Source organism: Crinia signifera, chromosome 3 (genome assembly GCF_055691185.1).
Source record: "Crinia signifera chromosome 3, ASM5569118v1, whole genome shotgun sequence".
Taxonomy (NCBI): domain Eukaryota; kingdom Metazoa; phylum Chordata; class Amphibia; order Anura; family Myobatrachidae; genus Crinia; species Crinia signifera.
In genome coordinates, this window is record NC_139219.1 from 321,846,218 (window position 1) to 321,858,826 (window position 12,609).

The 12,609-nt window shown below is 41.6% G+C and overlaps 27 non-coding genes across 27 annotated transcripts; all 27 read right to left on the reverse strand.

The window, feature by feature from the left end:
* Positions 1 to 164: 164 nt before the first annotated feature.
* On the reverse strand, positions 165 to 236 carry TRNAA-UGC (transfer RNA alanine (anticodon UGC)). The gene has a single exon. It is a non-coding gene; the product is annotated as a tRNA-Ala (tRNA).
* A 448-nt stretch (positions 237 to 684) lies between these two features.
* TRNAA-UGC (transfer RNA alanine (anticodon UGC)) lies at positions 685 to 756 on the reverse strand. The gene has a single exon. It is a non-coding gene; the product is annotated as a tRNA-Ala (tRNA).
* Positions 757 to 1,195: 439 nt separating this feature from the next.
* Positions 1,196 to 1,267, reverse strand: TRNAA-CGC (transfer RNA alanine (anticodon CGC)). The gene has a single exon. It is a non-coding gene; the product is annotated as a tRNA-Ala (tRNA).
* A 448-nt stretch (positions 1,268 to 1,715) lies between these two features.
* TRNAA-UGC (transfer RNA alanine (anticodon UGC)) lies at positions 1,716 to 1,787 on the reverse strand. Its single transcript has one exon. It is a non-coding gene; the product is annotated as a tRNA-Ala (tRNA).
* A 448-nt stretch (positions 1,788 to 2,235) lies between these two features.
* On the reverse strand, positions 2,236 to 2,307 carry TRNAA-UGC (transfer RNA alanine (anticodon UGC)). Its single transcript has one exon. It is a non-coding gene; the product is annotated as a tRNA-Ala (tRNA).
* A 143-nt stretch (positions 2,308 to 2,450) lies between these two features.
* Positions 2,451 to 2,522, reverse strand: TRNAA-UGC (transfer RNA alanine (anticodon UGC)). Its single transcript has one exon. It is a non-coding gene; the product is annotated as a tRNA-Ala (tRNA).
* A 448-nt stretch (positions 2,523 to 2,970) lies between these two features.
* On the reverse strand, positions 2,971 to 3,042 carry TRNAA-UGC (transfer RNA alanine (anticodon UGC)). The gene has a single exon. It is a non-coding gene; the product is annotated as a tRNA-Ala (tRNA).
* A 439-nt stretch (positions 3,043 to 3,481) lies between these two features.
* TRNAA-CGC (transfer RNA alanine (anticodon CGC)) lies at positions 3,482 to 3,553 on the reverse strand. Its single transcript has one exon. It is a non-coding gene; the product is annotated as a tRNA-Ala (tRNA).
* Positions 3,554 to 4,001: 448 nt separating this feature from the next.
* On the reverse strand, positions 4,002 to 4,073 carry TRNAA-UGC (transfer RNA alanine (anticodon UGC)). The gene has a single exon. It is a non-coding gene; the product is annotated as a tRNA-Ala (tRNA).
* A 448-nt stretch (positions 4,074 to 4,521) lies between these two features.
* On the reverse strand, positions 4,522 to 4,593 carry TRNAA-UGC (transfer RNA alanine (anticodon UGC)). The gene has a single exon. It is a non-coding gene; the product is annotated as a tRNA-Ala (tRNA).
* A 143-nt stretch (positions 4,594 to 4,736) lies between these two features.
* TRNAA-UGC (transfer RNA alanine (anticodon UGC)) lies at positions 4,737 to 4,808 on the reverse strand. Its single transcript has one exon. It is a non-coding gene; the product is annotated as a tRNA-Ala (tRNA).
* A 448-nt stretch (positions 4,809 to 5,256) lies between these two features.
* Positions 5,257 to 5,328, reverse strand: TRNAA-UGC (transfer RNA alanine (anticodon UGC)). Its single transcript has one exon. It is a non-coding gene; the product is annotated as a tRNA-Ala (tRNA).
* A 143-nt stretch (positions 5,329 to 5,471) lies between these two features.
* TRNAA-UGC (transfer RNA alanine (anticodon UGC)) lies at positions 5,472 to 5,543 on the reverse strand. The gene has a single exon. It is a non-coding gene; the product is annotated as a tRNA-Ala (tRNA).
* A 448-nt stretch (positions 5,544 to 5,991) lies between these two features.
* Positions 5,992 to 6,063, reverse strand: TRNAA-UGC (transfer RNA alanine (anticodon UGC)). Its single transcript has one exon. It is a non-coding gene; the product is annotated as a tRNA-Ala (tRNA).
* A 448-nt stretch (positions 6,064 to 6,511) lies between these two features.
* Positions 6,512 to 6,583, reverse strand: TRNAA-CGC (transfer RNA alanine (anticodon CGC)). The gene has a single exon. It is a non-coding gene; the product is annotated as a tRNA-Ala (tRNA).
* A 448-nt stretch (positions 6,584 to 7,031) lies between these two features.
* On the reverse strand, positions 7,032 to 7,103 carry TRNAA-CGC (transfer RNA alanine (anticodon CGC)). The gene has a single exon. It is a non-coding gene; the product is annotated as a tRNA-Ala (tRNA).
* Positions 7,104 to 7,551: 448 nt separating this feature from the next.
* Positions 7,552 to 7,623, reverse strand: TRNAA-UGC (transfer RNA alanine (anticodon UGC)). The gene has a single exon. It is a non-coding gene; the product is annotated as a tRNA-Ala (tRNA).
* A 448-nt stretch (positions 7,624 to 8,071) lies between these two features.
* Positions 8,072 to 8,143, reverse strand: TRNAA-UGC (transfer RNA alanine (anticodon UGC)). The gene has a single exon. It is a non-coding gene; the product is annotated as a tRNA-Ala (tRNA).
* A 143-nt stretch (positions 8,144 to 8,286) lies between these two features.
* TRNAA-UGC (transfer RNA alanine (anticodon UGC)) lies at positions 8,287 to 8,358 on the reverse strand. The gene has a single exon. It is a non-coding gene; the product is annotated as a tRNA-Ala (tRNA).
* A 448-nt stretch (positions 8,359 to 8,806) lies between these two features.
* On the reverse strand, positions 8,807 to 8,878 carry TRNAA-UGC (transfer RNA alanine (anticodon UGC)). The gene has a single exon. It is a non-coding gene; the product is annotated as a tRNA-Ala (tRNA).
* Positions 8,879 to 9,021: 143 nt separating this feature from the next.
* On the reverse strand, positions 9,022 to 9,093 carry TRNAA-UGC (transfer RNA alanine (anticodon UGC)). The gene has a single exon. It is a non-coding gene; the product is annotated as a tRNA-Ala (tRNA).
* A 448-nt stretch (positions 9,094 to 9,541) lies between these two features.
* On the reverse strand, positions 9,542 to 9,613 carry TRNAA-UGC (transfer RNA alanine (anticodon UGC)). The gene has a single exon. It is a non-coding gene; the product is annotated as a tRNA-Ala (tRNA).
* Positions 9,614 to 10,061: 448 nt separating this feature from the next.
* Positions 10,062 to 10,133, reverse strand: TRNAA-CGC (transfer RNA alanine (anticodon CGC)). Its single transcript has one exon. It is a non-coding gene; the product is annotated as a tRNA-Ala (tRNA).
* Positions 10,134 to 10,581: 448 nt separating this feature from the next.
* TRNAA-UGC (transfer RNA alanine (anticodon UGC)) lies at positions 10,582 to 10,653 on the reverse strand. The gene has a single exon. It is a non-coding gene; the product is annotated as a tRNA-Ala (tRNA).
* A 448-nt stretch (positions 10,654 to 11,101) lies between these two features.
* TRNAA-UGC (transfer RNA alanine (anticodon UGC)) lies at positions 11,102 to 11,173 on the reverse strand. The gene has a single exon. It is a non-coding gene; the product is annotated as a tRNA-Ala (tRNA).
* A 448-nt stretch (positions 11,174 to 11,621) lies between these two features.
* On the reverse strand, positions 11,622 to 11,693 carry TRNAA-UGC (transfer RNA alanine (anticodon UGC)). The gene has a single exon. It is a non-coding gene; the product is annotated as a tRNA-Ala (tRNA).
* A 448-nt stretch (positions 11,694 to 12,141) lies between these two features.
* TRNAA-UGC (transfer RNA alanine (anticodon UGC)) lies at positions 12,142 to 12,213 on the reverse strand. Its single transcript has one exon. It is a non-coding gene; the product is annotated as a tRNA-Ala (tRNA).
* Positions 12,214 to 12,609: the final 396 nt, after the last annotated feature.

A 12,609-nucleotide genomic window follows, 5' to 3' on the forward strand; every position in this document is an offset into this window, starting at 1 on the left:
GACATTTTTATATTTAGTTTGATCAGCAGTATCATACCTTGATAGAAAGACGCACAGGATGTATGCTATGACTGCCTACTGAGCATTGCAGAATAAGGCTTTTCAAGGCGTCTCTTTTGGAGAGGATGCATACAGTTAAGCAAGAATCTTGATTTTGCAAAAGTTGGAGATGCCGGGGATTGAACCCGGGGCCTCATACATGCAAAGCATGCGCTCTACCACTGAGCTACATCCCCTGCGTTGAAAACGTTTCGTGAGCAACTGTAGATTTTCAGTGTACTCAGGATCTGCAACTTTCCAGGGTTCTAATGGTGTCTCTTAGAGTATGGAGCAATGATAATCATTATAACTTGCTAGAGGTTCAAAGACACCAGAGTGTCCACATCTGATAAGGATGCAAGTTAATGCCCATTCCACACTTTAGATTGCTGTAAGTCTTAACACGAGGCTGGTTTAGTATCAGAATCTCCTATCTTATATAATGAATGGCATTGATATGGATCAAGTGTTCAAAGTAGAGGACATTTTTATATTTAGTTTGATCAGCAGTATCATACCTTGGTAGAAAGACGCACAGGATGTATGCTATGACTGCCTACTGAGCATTGCAGAATAAGGCTTTTCAAGGCGTCTCTTTTGGAGAGGATGCATACAGTTAAGCAAGAATCTTGATTTTGCAAAAGATGGAGATGCCGGGGATTGAACCCGGGGCCTCATACATGCAAAGCATGGGCTCTACCACTGAGCTACATCCCCTGCGTTGAAAACGTTTCGTGAGCAACTGTAGATTTTCAGTGTACTCAGGATCTGCAACTTTCCAGGGTGTCTCTTAGAGTATGGAGCAATGATAATCATTATAACTTGCTAGAGGTTCAAAGACACCAGAGTGTCCACATCTGATAAGGATGCAAGTTAATGCCCATTCCACACTTTAGATTGCTGTAAGTCTTAACACGAGGCTGGTTTAGTATCAGAATCTCCTATCTTATATAATGAATGGCATTGATATTGATCAAGTGTTCAAAGTAGAGGACATTTTTATATTTAGTTTGATCAGCAGTATCATACCTTGGTAGAAAGACGCACAGGATGTATGCTATGACTGCCTACTGAGCATTGCAGAATAAGGCTTTTCAAGGCGTCTCTTTTGGAGAGGATGCATACAGTTAAGCAAGAATCTTGATTTTGCAAAAGATGGAGATGCCGGGGATTGAACCCGGGGCCTCATACATGCGAAGCATGCGCTCTACCACTGAGCTACATCCCCTGCGTTTAAAATTTTTCGTGAGCAACTGTAGATTTTCAGTGTACTCAGGATCTGCGGCTTTCCAGGGTTCTAATGGTGTCTCTTAGAGTATGGAGCAATGATAATCATTATAACTTGCTAGAGAATCAAAGACACCAGAGTGTCCACATCTGATAAGGATGCAAGTTAATGCCCATTCCACACTTTAGATTGCTGTAAGTCTTAACACGAGGCTGGTTTAGTATCAGAATCTCCTATCTTATATAATGAATGGCATTGATATTGATCAAGTGTTCAAAGTAAAGGACATTTTTATATTTAGTTTGAACAGCAGTATCATACCTTGGTAGAAAGACGCACAGGATGTATGCTATGACTGCCTACTGAGCATTGCAGAATAAGGCTTTTTAAGGCGTCTCTTTTGGAGAGGATGCATACAGTTAAGCAAGAATCTTGATTTTGCAAAAGATGGAGATGCCGGGGATTGAACCCAGGGCCTCATACATGCAAAGCATGCGCTCTACCACTGAGCTACATCCCCTGCGTTGAAAACGTTTCGTGAGCAACTGTAGATTTTCAGTGTACTCAGGATCTGCAACTTTCCAGGGTTCTAATGGTGTCTCTTAGAGTATGGAGCAATGATAATCATTATAACTTGCTAGAGGTTCAAAGACACCAGAGTGTCCACATCTGATAAGGATGCAAGTTAATGCCCATTCCACACTTTAGATTGCTGTAAGTCTTAACACGAGGCTGGTTTAGTATCAGAATGTCCTATTTTATATAATAAATGGCATTGATATTGATCAATTGTTCAAAGTAGAGGACATTTTTATATTTAGTTTGATCAGCAGTATCATACCTTGGTAGAAAGATGCACAGGATGTATGCTATGACTGCCTACTGAGCATTGCAGAATAAGGCTTTTCAAGGCGTCTCTTTTGGAGAGGATGCATACAGTTAAGCAAGAATCTTGATTTTGCAAAAGATGGAGATGCCGGGGATTGAACCCGGGGCCTCATACATGCAAAGCATGCGCTCTACCACTGAGCTACATCCCCTGCGTTGAAAACGTTTCGTGAGCAACTGTAGATTTTCAGTGTACTCAGGACTGCCTACTGAGCATTGCAGAATAAGGCTTTTCAAGGCGTCTCTTTTGGAGAGGATGCATACAATTAAGCAAGAATCTTGATTTTGCAAAAGATGGAGATGCCGGGGATTGAACCCGGGGCCTCATACATGCAAAGCATGCGCTCTACCACTGAGCTACATCCCCTGCGTTGAAAATGTTTCGTGAGCAACTGTAGATTTTCAGTGTACTCAGGATCTGCGGCTTTCCAGGGTTCTAATGGTGTCTCTTAGAGTATGGAGCAATGATAATCATTATAACTTGCTAGAGGTTCAAAGACACCAGAGTGTCCACATCTGATAAGGATGCAAGTTAATGCCCATTCCACACTTTAGATTGCTGTAAGTCTTAACACGAGGCTGGTTTAGTTTCAGAATCTCCTATCTTATATAATGAATGGCATTGATATGGATCAAGTGTTCAAAGTAGAGGACATTTTTATATTTAGTTTGATCAGCAGTATCATACCTTGGTAGAAAGACGCACAGGATGTATGCTATGACTGCCTACTGAGCATTGCAGAATAAGGCTTTTCAAGGCGTCTCTTTTGGAGAGGATGCATACAGTTAAGCAAGAATCTTGATTTTGCAAAAGATGGAGATGCCGGGGATTGAACCCGGGGCCTCATACATGCAAAGCATGGGCTCTACCACTGAGCTACATCCCCTGCGTTGAAAACGTTTCGTGAGCAACTGTAGATTTTCAGTGTACTCAGGATCTGCAACTTTCCAGGGTGTCTCTTAGAGTATGGAGCAATGATAATCATTATAACTTGCTAGAGGTTCAAAGACACCAGAGTGTCCACATCTGATAAGGATGCAAGTTAATGCCCATTCCACACTTTAGATTGCTGTAAGTCTTAACACGAGGCTGGTTTAGTATCAGAATCTCCTATCTTATATAATGAATGGCATTGATATTGATCAAGTGTTCAAAGTAGAGGACATTTTTATATTTAGTTTGATCAGCAGTATCATACCTTGGTAGAAAGACGCACAGGATGTATGCTATGACTGCCTACTGAGCATTGCAGAATAAGGCTTTTCAAGGCGTCTCTTTTGGAGAGGATGCATACAGTTAAGCAAGAATCTTGATTTTGCAAAAGATGGAGATGCCGGGGATTGAACCCGGGGCCTCATACATGCGAAGCATGCGCTCTACCACTGAGCTACATCCCCTGCGTTTAAAATTTTTCGTGAGCAACTGTAGATTTTCAGTGTACTCAGGATCTGCGGCTTTCCAGGGTTCTAATGGTGTCTCTTAGAGTATGGAGCAATGATAATCATTATAACTTGCTAGAGAATCAAAGACACCAGAGTGTCCACATCTGATAAGGATGCAAGTTAATGCCCATTCCACACTTTAGATTGCTGTAAGTCTTAACACGAGGCTGGTTTAGTATCAGAATCTCCTATCTTATATAATGAATGGCATTGATATTGATCAAGTGTTCAAAGTAAAGGACATTTTTATATTTAGTTTGAACAGCAGTATCATACCTTGGTAGAAAGACGCACAGGATGTATGCTATGACTGCCTACTGAGCATTGCAGAATAAGGCTTTTTAAGGCGTCTCTTTTGGAGAGGATGCATACAGTTAAGCAAGAATCTTGATTTTGCAAAAGATGGAGATGCCGGGGATTGAACCCAGGGCCTCATACATGCAAAGCATGCGCTCTACCACTGAGCTACATCCCCTGCGTTGAAAACGTTTCGTGAGCAACTGTAGATTTTCAGTGTACTCAGGATCTGCAACTTTCCAGGGTTCTAATGGTGTCTCTTAGAGTATGGAGCAATGATAATCATTATAACTTGCTAGAGGTTCAAAGACACCAGAGTGTCCACATCTGATAAGGATGCAAGTTAATGCCCATTCCACACTTTAGATTGCTGTAAGTCTTAACACGAGGCTGGTTTAGTATCAGAATGTCCTATTTTATATAATAAATGGCATTGATATTGATCAATTGTTCAAAGTAGAGGACATTTTTATATTTAGTTTGATCAGCAGTATCATACCTTGGTAGAAAGATGCACAGGATGTATGCTATGACTGCCTACTGAGCATTGCAGAATAAGGCTTTTCAAGGCGTCTCTTTTGGAGAGGATGCATACAGTTAAGCAAGAATCTTGATTTTGCAAAAGATGGAGATGCCGGGGATTGAACCCGGGGCCTCATACATGCAAAGCATGCGCTCTACCACTGAGCTACATCCCCTGCGTTGAAAACGTTTCGTGAGCAACTGTAGATTTTCAGTGTACTCAGGACTGCCTACTGAGCATTGCAGAATAAGGCTTTTCAAGGCGTCTCTTTTGGAGAGGATGCATACAGTTAAGCAAGAATCTTGATTTTGCAAAAGATGGAGATGCCGGGGATTGAACCCGGGGCCTCATACATGCAAAGCATGCGCTCTACCACTGAGCTACATCCCCTGCGTTGAAAATGTTTCGTGAGCAACTGTAGATTTTCAGTGTACTCAGGATCTGCGGCTTTCCAGGGTTCTAATGGTGTCTCTTAGAGTATGGAGCAATGATAATCATTATAACTTGCTAGAGGTTCAAAGACACCAGAGTGTCCACATCTGATAAGGATGCAAGTTAATGCCCATTCCACACTTTAGATTGCTGTAAGTCTTAACACGAGGCTGGTTTAGTTTCAGAATCTCCTATCTTATATAATGAATGGCATTGATATTGATCAAGTGTTCAAAGTAAAGGACATTTTTATATTTAGTTTGATCAGCAGTATCATACCTTGGTAGAAAGACGCACAGGATGTATGCTATGACTGCCTACTGAGCATTGCAGAATAAGGCTTTTCAAGGCGTCTCTTTTGGAGAGGATGCATACAGTTAAGCAAGAATCTTGATTTTGCAAAAGATGGAGATGCCGGGGATTGAACCCGGGGCCTCATACATGCAAAGCATGCGCTCTACCACTGAGCTACATCCCCTGCGTTGAAATCGTTTCGTGAGCAACTGTAGATTTTCAGTGTACTCAGGACTGCCTACTGAGCATTGCAGAATAAGGCTTTTCAAGGCGTCTCTTTTGGAGAGGATGCATACAGTTAAGCAAGAATCTTGATTTTGCAAAAGATGGAGATGCCGGGGATTGAACCCGGGGCCTCATACATGCAAAGCATGCGCTCTACCACTGAGCTACATCCCCTGCGTTGAAAATGTTTCGTGAGCAACTGTAGATTTTCAGTGTACTCAGGATCTGCGGCTTTCCAGGGTTCTAATGGTGTCTCTTACAGTATGGAGCAATGATAATCATTATAACTTGCTAGAGGTTCAAAGACACCAGAGTGTCCACATCTGATAAGGATGCAAGTTAATGCCCATTCCACACTTTAGATTGCTGTAAGTCTTAACACGAGGCTGGTTTAGTATCAGAATCTCCTATCTTATATAATGAATGGCATTGATATTGATCAAGTGTTCAAAGTAAAGGACATTTTTATATTTAGTTTGATCAGCAGTATCATACCTTGGTAGAAAGACGCACAGGATGTATGCTATGACTGCCTACTGAGCATTGCAGAATAAGGCTTTTCAAGGCGTCTCTTTTGGAGAGGATGCATACAGTTAAGCAAGAATCTTGATTTTGCAAAAGATGGAGATGCCGGGGATTGAACCCGGGGCCTCATACATGCAAAGCATGCGCTCTACCACTGAGCTACATCCCCTGCGTTGAAAACGTTTCGTGAGCAACTGTAGATTTTCAGTGTACTCAGGATCTGCAACTTTCCAGGGTTCTAATGGTGTCTCTTAGAGTATGGAGCAATGATAATCATTATAACTTGCTAGAGGTTCAAAGACACCAGAGTGTCCACATCTGATAAGGATGCAAGTTAATGCCCATTCCACACTTTAGATTGCTGTAAGTCTTAACACGAGGCTGGTTTAGTATCAGAATCTCCTATCTTATATAATGAATGGCATTGATATGGATCAAGTGTTCAAAGTAGAGGACATTTTTATATTTAGTTTGATCAGCAGTATCATACCTTGGTAGAAAGACGCACAGGATGTATGCTATGACTGCCTACTGAGCATTGCAGAATAAGGCTTTTCAAGGCGTCTCTTTTGGAGAGGATGCATACAGTTAAGCAAGAATCTTGATTTTGCAAAAGATGGAGATGCCGGGGATTGAACCCGGGGCCTCATACATGCGAAGCATGCACTCTACCACTGAGCTACATCCCCTGCGTTGAAAATGTTTCGTGAGCAACTGTAGATTTTCAGTGTACTCAGGATCTGCGGCTTTCCAGGGTTCTAATGGTGTCTCTTAGAGTATGGAGCAATGATAATCATTATAACTTGCTAGAGGTTCAAAGACACCAGAGTGTCCACATCTGATAAGGATGCAAGTTAATGCCCATTCCACATTTTAGATTGCTGTAAGTCTTAACACGAGGCTGGTTTAGTATCAGAATCTCCTATTTTATATAATGAATGGCATTGATATTGATCAAGTGTTCAAAGTAGAGGACATTTTTATATTTAGTTTGATCAGCAGTATCATACCTTGGTAGAAAGACGCACAGGATGTATGCTATGACTGCCTACTGAGCATTGCAGAATAAGGCTTTTCAAGGCGTCTCTTTTGGAGAGGATGCATACAGTTAAGCAAGAATCTTGATTTTGCAAAAGATGGAGATGCCGGGGATTGAACCCGGGGCCTCATACATGCGAAGCATGCGCTCTACCACTGAGCTACATCCCCTGCGTTTAAAATTTTTCGTGAGCAACTGTAGATTTTCAGTGTACTCAGGATCTGCGGCTTTCCAGGGTTCTAATGGTGTCTCTTAGAGTATGGAGCAATGATAATCATTATAACTTGCTAGAGAATCAAAGACACCAGAGTGTCCACATCTGATAAGGATGCAAGTTAATGCCCATTCCACACTTTAGATTGCTGTAAGTCTTAACACGAGGCTGGTTTAGTATCAGAATCTCCTATCTTATATAATGAATGGCATTGATATTGATCAAGTGTTCAAAGTAAAGGACATTTTTATATTTAGTTTGAACAGCAGTATCATACCTTGGTAGAAAGACGCACAGGATGTATGCTATGACTGCCTACTGAGCATTGCAGAATAAGGCTTTTTAAGGCGTCTCTTTTGGAGAGGATGCATACAGTTAAGCAAGAATCTTGATTTTGCAAAAGATGGAGATGCCGGGGATTGAACCCAGGGCCTCATACATGCAAAGCATGCGCTCTACCACTGAGCTACATCCCCTGCGTTGAAAACGTTTCGTGAGCAACTGTAGATTTTCAGTGTACTCAGGATCTGCAACTTTCCAGGGTTCTAATGGTGTCTCTTAGAGTATGGAGCAATGATAATCATTATAACTTGCTAGAGGTTCAAAGACACCAGAGTGTCCACATCTGATAAGGATGCAAGTTAATGCCCATTCCACACTTTAGATTGCTGTAAGTCTTAACACGAGGCTGGTTTAGTATCAGAATGTCCTATTTTATATAATAAATGGCATTGATATTGATCAATTGTTCAAAGTAGAGGACATTTTTATATTTAGTTTGATCAGCAGTATCATACCTTGGTAGAAAGATGCACAGGATGTATGCTATGACTGCCTACTGAGCATTGCAGAATAAGGCTTTTCAAGGCGTCTCTTTTGGAGAGGATGCATACAGTTAAGCAAGAATCTTGATTTTGCAAAAGATGGAGATGCCGGGGATTGAACCCGGGGCCTCATACATGCAAAGCATGCGCTCTACCACTGAGCTACATCCCCTGCGTTGAAAACGTTTCGTGAGCAACTGTAGATTTTCAGTGTACTCAGGACTGCCTACTGAGCATTGCAGAATAAGGCTTTTCAAGGCGTCTCTTTTGGAGAGGATGCATACAGTTAAGCAAGAATCTTGATTTTGCAAAAGATGGAGATGCCGGGGATTGAACCCGGGGCCTCATACATGCAAAGCATGCGCTCTACCACTGAGCTACATCCCCTGCGTTGAAAATGTTTCGTGAGCAACTGTAGATTTTCAGTGTACTCAGGATCTGCGGCTTTCCAGGGTTCTAATGGTGTCTCTTAGAGTATGGAGCAATGATAATCATTATAACTTGCTAGAGGTTCAAAGACACCAGAGTGTCCACATCTGATAAGGATGCAAGTTAATGCCCATTCCACACTTTAGATTGCTGTAAGTCTTAACACGAGGCTGGTTTAGTTTCAGAATCTCCTATCTTATATAATGAATGGCATTGATATTGATCAAGTGTTCAAAGTAAAGGACATTTTTATATTTAGTTTGATCAGCAGTATCATACCTTGGTAGAAAGACGCACAGGATGTATGCTATGACTGCCTACTGAGCATTGCAGAATAAGGCTTTTCAAGGCGTCTCTTTTGGAGAGGATGCATACAGTTAAGCAAGAATCTTGATTTTGCAAAAGATGGAGATGCCGGGGATTGAACCCGGGGCCTCATACATGCAAAGCATGCGCTCTACCACTGAGCTACATCCCCTGCGTTGAAATCGTTTCGTGAGCAACTGTAGATTTTCAGTGTACTCAGGACTGCCTACTGAGCATTGCAGAATAAGGCTTTTCAAGGCGTCTCTTTTGGAGAGGATGCATACAGTTAAGCAAGAATCTTGATTTTGCAAAAGATGGAGATGCCGGGGATTGAACCCGGGGCCTCATACATGCAAAGCATGCGCTCTACCACTGAGCTACATCCCCTGCGTTGAAAATGTTTCGTGAGCAACTGTAGATTTTCAGTGTACTCAGGATCTGCGGCTTTCCAGGGTTCTAATGGTGTCTCTTACAGTATGGAGCAATGATAATCATTATAACTTGCTAGAGGTTCAAAGACACCAGAGTGTCCACATCTGATAAGGATGCAAGTTAATGCCCATTCCACACTTTAGATTGCTGTAAGTCTTAACACGAGGCTGGTTTAGTATCAGAATCTCCTATCTTATATAATGAATGGCATTGATATTGATCAAGTGTTCAAAGTAAAGGACATTTTTATATTTAGTTTGATCAGCAGTATCATACCTTGGTAGAAAGACGCACAGGATGTATGCTATGACTGCCTACTGAGCATTGCAGAATAAGGCTTTTCAAGGCGTCTCTTTTGGAGAGGATGCATACAGTTAAGCAAGAATCTTGATTTTGCAAAAGATGGAGATGCCGGGGATTGAACCCGGGGCCTCATACATGCAAAGCATGCGCTCTACCACTGAGCTACATCCCCTGCGTTGAAAACGTTTCGTGAGCAACTGTAGATTTTCAGTGTACTCAGGATCTGCAACTTTCCAGGGTTCTAATGGTGTCTCTTAGAGTATGGAGCAATGATAATCATTATAACTTGCTAGAGGTTCAAAGACACCAGAGTGTCCACATCTGATAAGGATGCAAGTTAATGCCCATTCCACACTTTAGATTGCTGTAAGTCTTAACACGAGGCTGGTTTAGTATCAGAATCTCCTATCTTATATAATGAATGGCATTGATATGGATCAAGTGTTCAAAGTAGAGGACATTTTTATATTTAGTTTGATCAGCAGTATCATACCTTGGTAGAAAGACGCACAGGATGTATGCTATGACTGCCTACTGAGCATTGCAGAATAAGGCTTTTCAAGGCGTCTCTTTTGGAGAGGATGCATACAGTTAAGCAAGAATCTTGATTTTGCAAAAGATGGAGATGCCGGGGATTGAACCCGGGGCCTCATACATGCGAAGCATGCACTCTACCACTGAGCTACATCCCCTGCGTTGAAAATGTTTCGTGAGCAACTGTAGATTTTCAGTGTACTCAGGATCTGCGGCTTTCCAGGGTTCTAATGGTGTCTCTTAGAGTATGGAGCAATGATAATCATTATAACTTGCTAGAGGTTCAAAGACACCAGAGTGTCCACATCTGATAAGGATGCAAGTTAATGCCCATTCCACATTTTAGATTGCTGTAAGTCTTAACACGAGGCTGGTTTAGTATCAGAATCTCCTATTTTATATAATGAATGGCATTGATATTGATCAAGTGTTCAAAGTAGAGGACATTTTTATATTTAGTTTGATCAGCAGTATCATACCTTGGTAGAAAGACGCACAGGATGTATGCTATGACTGCCTACTGAGCATTGCAGAATAAGGCTTTTCAAGGCGTCTCTTTTGGAGAGGATGCATACAGTTAAGCAAGAATCTTGATTTTGCAAAAGATGGAGATGCCGGGGATTGAACCCGGGGCCTCATACATGCAAAGCATGCGCTCTACCACTGAGCTACATCCCCTGCGTTGAAGATTTTTCGTGAGCAACTGTAGATTTTCAGTGTACTCAGGATCTGCGACTTTCCAGGGTTCTAATGGTGTCTCTTAGAGTATGGAGCAATGATAATCATTATAACTTGCTAGAGGTTCAAAGACACCAGAGTGCCCACATCTGATAAGGATGCAAGTTAATGCCCATTCCACACTTTAGATTGCTGTAAGTCTTAACACGAGGCTGGTTTAGTATCAGAATCTCCTATCTTATATAATGAATGGCATTGATATTGATCAAGTGTTCAAAGTAGAGGACATTTTTATATTTAGTTTGATCAGCAGTATCATACCTTGGTAGAAAGACACACAGGATGTATGCTATGACTGCCTACTGAGCATTGCAGAATAAGGCTTTTCAAGGCGTCTCTTTTGAAAAGGATGCATACAGTTAAGCAAGAATCTTGATTTTGCAAAAGATGGAGATGCCGGGGATTGAACCCGGGGCCTCATACATGCAAAGCATGCGCTCTACCACTGAGCTACATCCCCTGCGTTTAAAATGTTTCGTGAGCAACTGTAGATTTTCAGTGTACTCAGGATCTGCAACTATCCAGGGTTCTAATGGTGTCTCTTAGAGTATGGAGCAATGATAATCATTATATCTTGCTAGAGGTTCAAAGACACCAGAGTGTCCACATCTGATAAGGATGCAAGTTAATGCCCATTCCACACTTTAGATTGCTGTAAGTCTTAACACGAGGCTGGTTTAGTATCAGAATCTCCTATCTTATATAATGAATGGCATTGATATTGATCAAGTGTTCAAAGTAGAGGACATTTTTATATTTAGTTTGATCAGCAGTATCATACCTTGGTAGAAAGACGCACAGGATGTATGCTATGACTGCCTACTAAGCATTGCAGAATAAGGCTTTTCAAGGCGTCTCTTTTGGAGAGGATGCATACAGTTAAGCAAGAATCTTGATTTTGCAAAAGATGGAGACGCCGGGGATTGAACCCGGGGCCTCATACATGCAAAGCATGCGCTCTACCACTGAGCTACATCCCCTGCGTTGAAAACGTTTCGTGAGCAACTGTAGATTTTCAGTGTACTCAGGATCTGCAACTTTCCAGGGTTCTAATGGTGTCTCTTAGAGTATGGAGCAATGATAATCATTATAACTTGCTAGAGGTTCAAAGACACCAGAGTGTCCACATCTGATAAGGATGCAAGTTAATGCCCATTCCACACTTTAGATTGCTGTAAGTCTTAACACGAGGCTGGTTTAGTATCAGAATCTCCTATCTTATATAATGAATGGCATTGATATTGATCAAGTGTTCAAAGTAGAGGACATTTTTATATTTAGTTTGATCAGCAGTATCATACCTTGGTAGAAAGACTTACAGGATGTATGCTATGACTGCCTACTGAGCATTGCAGAATAAGGCTTTTCAAGGCGTCTCTTTTGGAGAGGATGCATACAGTTAAGCAAGAATCTTGATTTTGCAAAAGATGGAGATGCCGGGGATTGAACCCGGGGCATCATACATGCAAAGCATGCGCTCTACCACTGAGCTACATCCCCTGCGTTGAAAATGTTACGTGAGCAACTGTAGATTTTCAGTGTACTCAGGATCTGCGGCTTTCCAGGGTTCTAATGGTGTCTCTTAGAGTATGGAGCAATGATAATCATTATAACTTGCTAGAGGTTCAAAGACACCAGAGTGTCCACATCTGATAAGGATGCAAGTTAATGCCCATTCCACACTTTAGATTGCTGTAAGTCTTAACACGAGGCTGGTTTAGTATCAGAATCTCCTATCTTATATAATGAATGGCATTGATATTGATCAAGTGTTCAAAGTAAAAGACATTTTTATATTTAGTTTGATCAGCAGTATCATACCTTCGTAGAAAGACGCACAGGATGTATGCTATGACTGCCTACTGAGCATTGCAGAATAAGGCTTTTCAAGGCGTC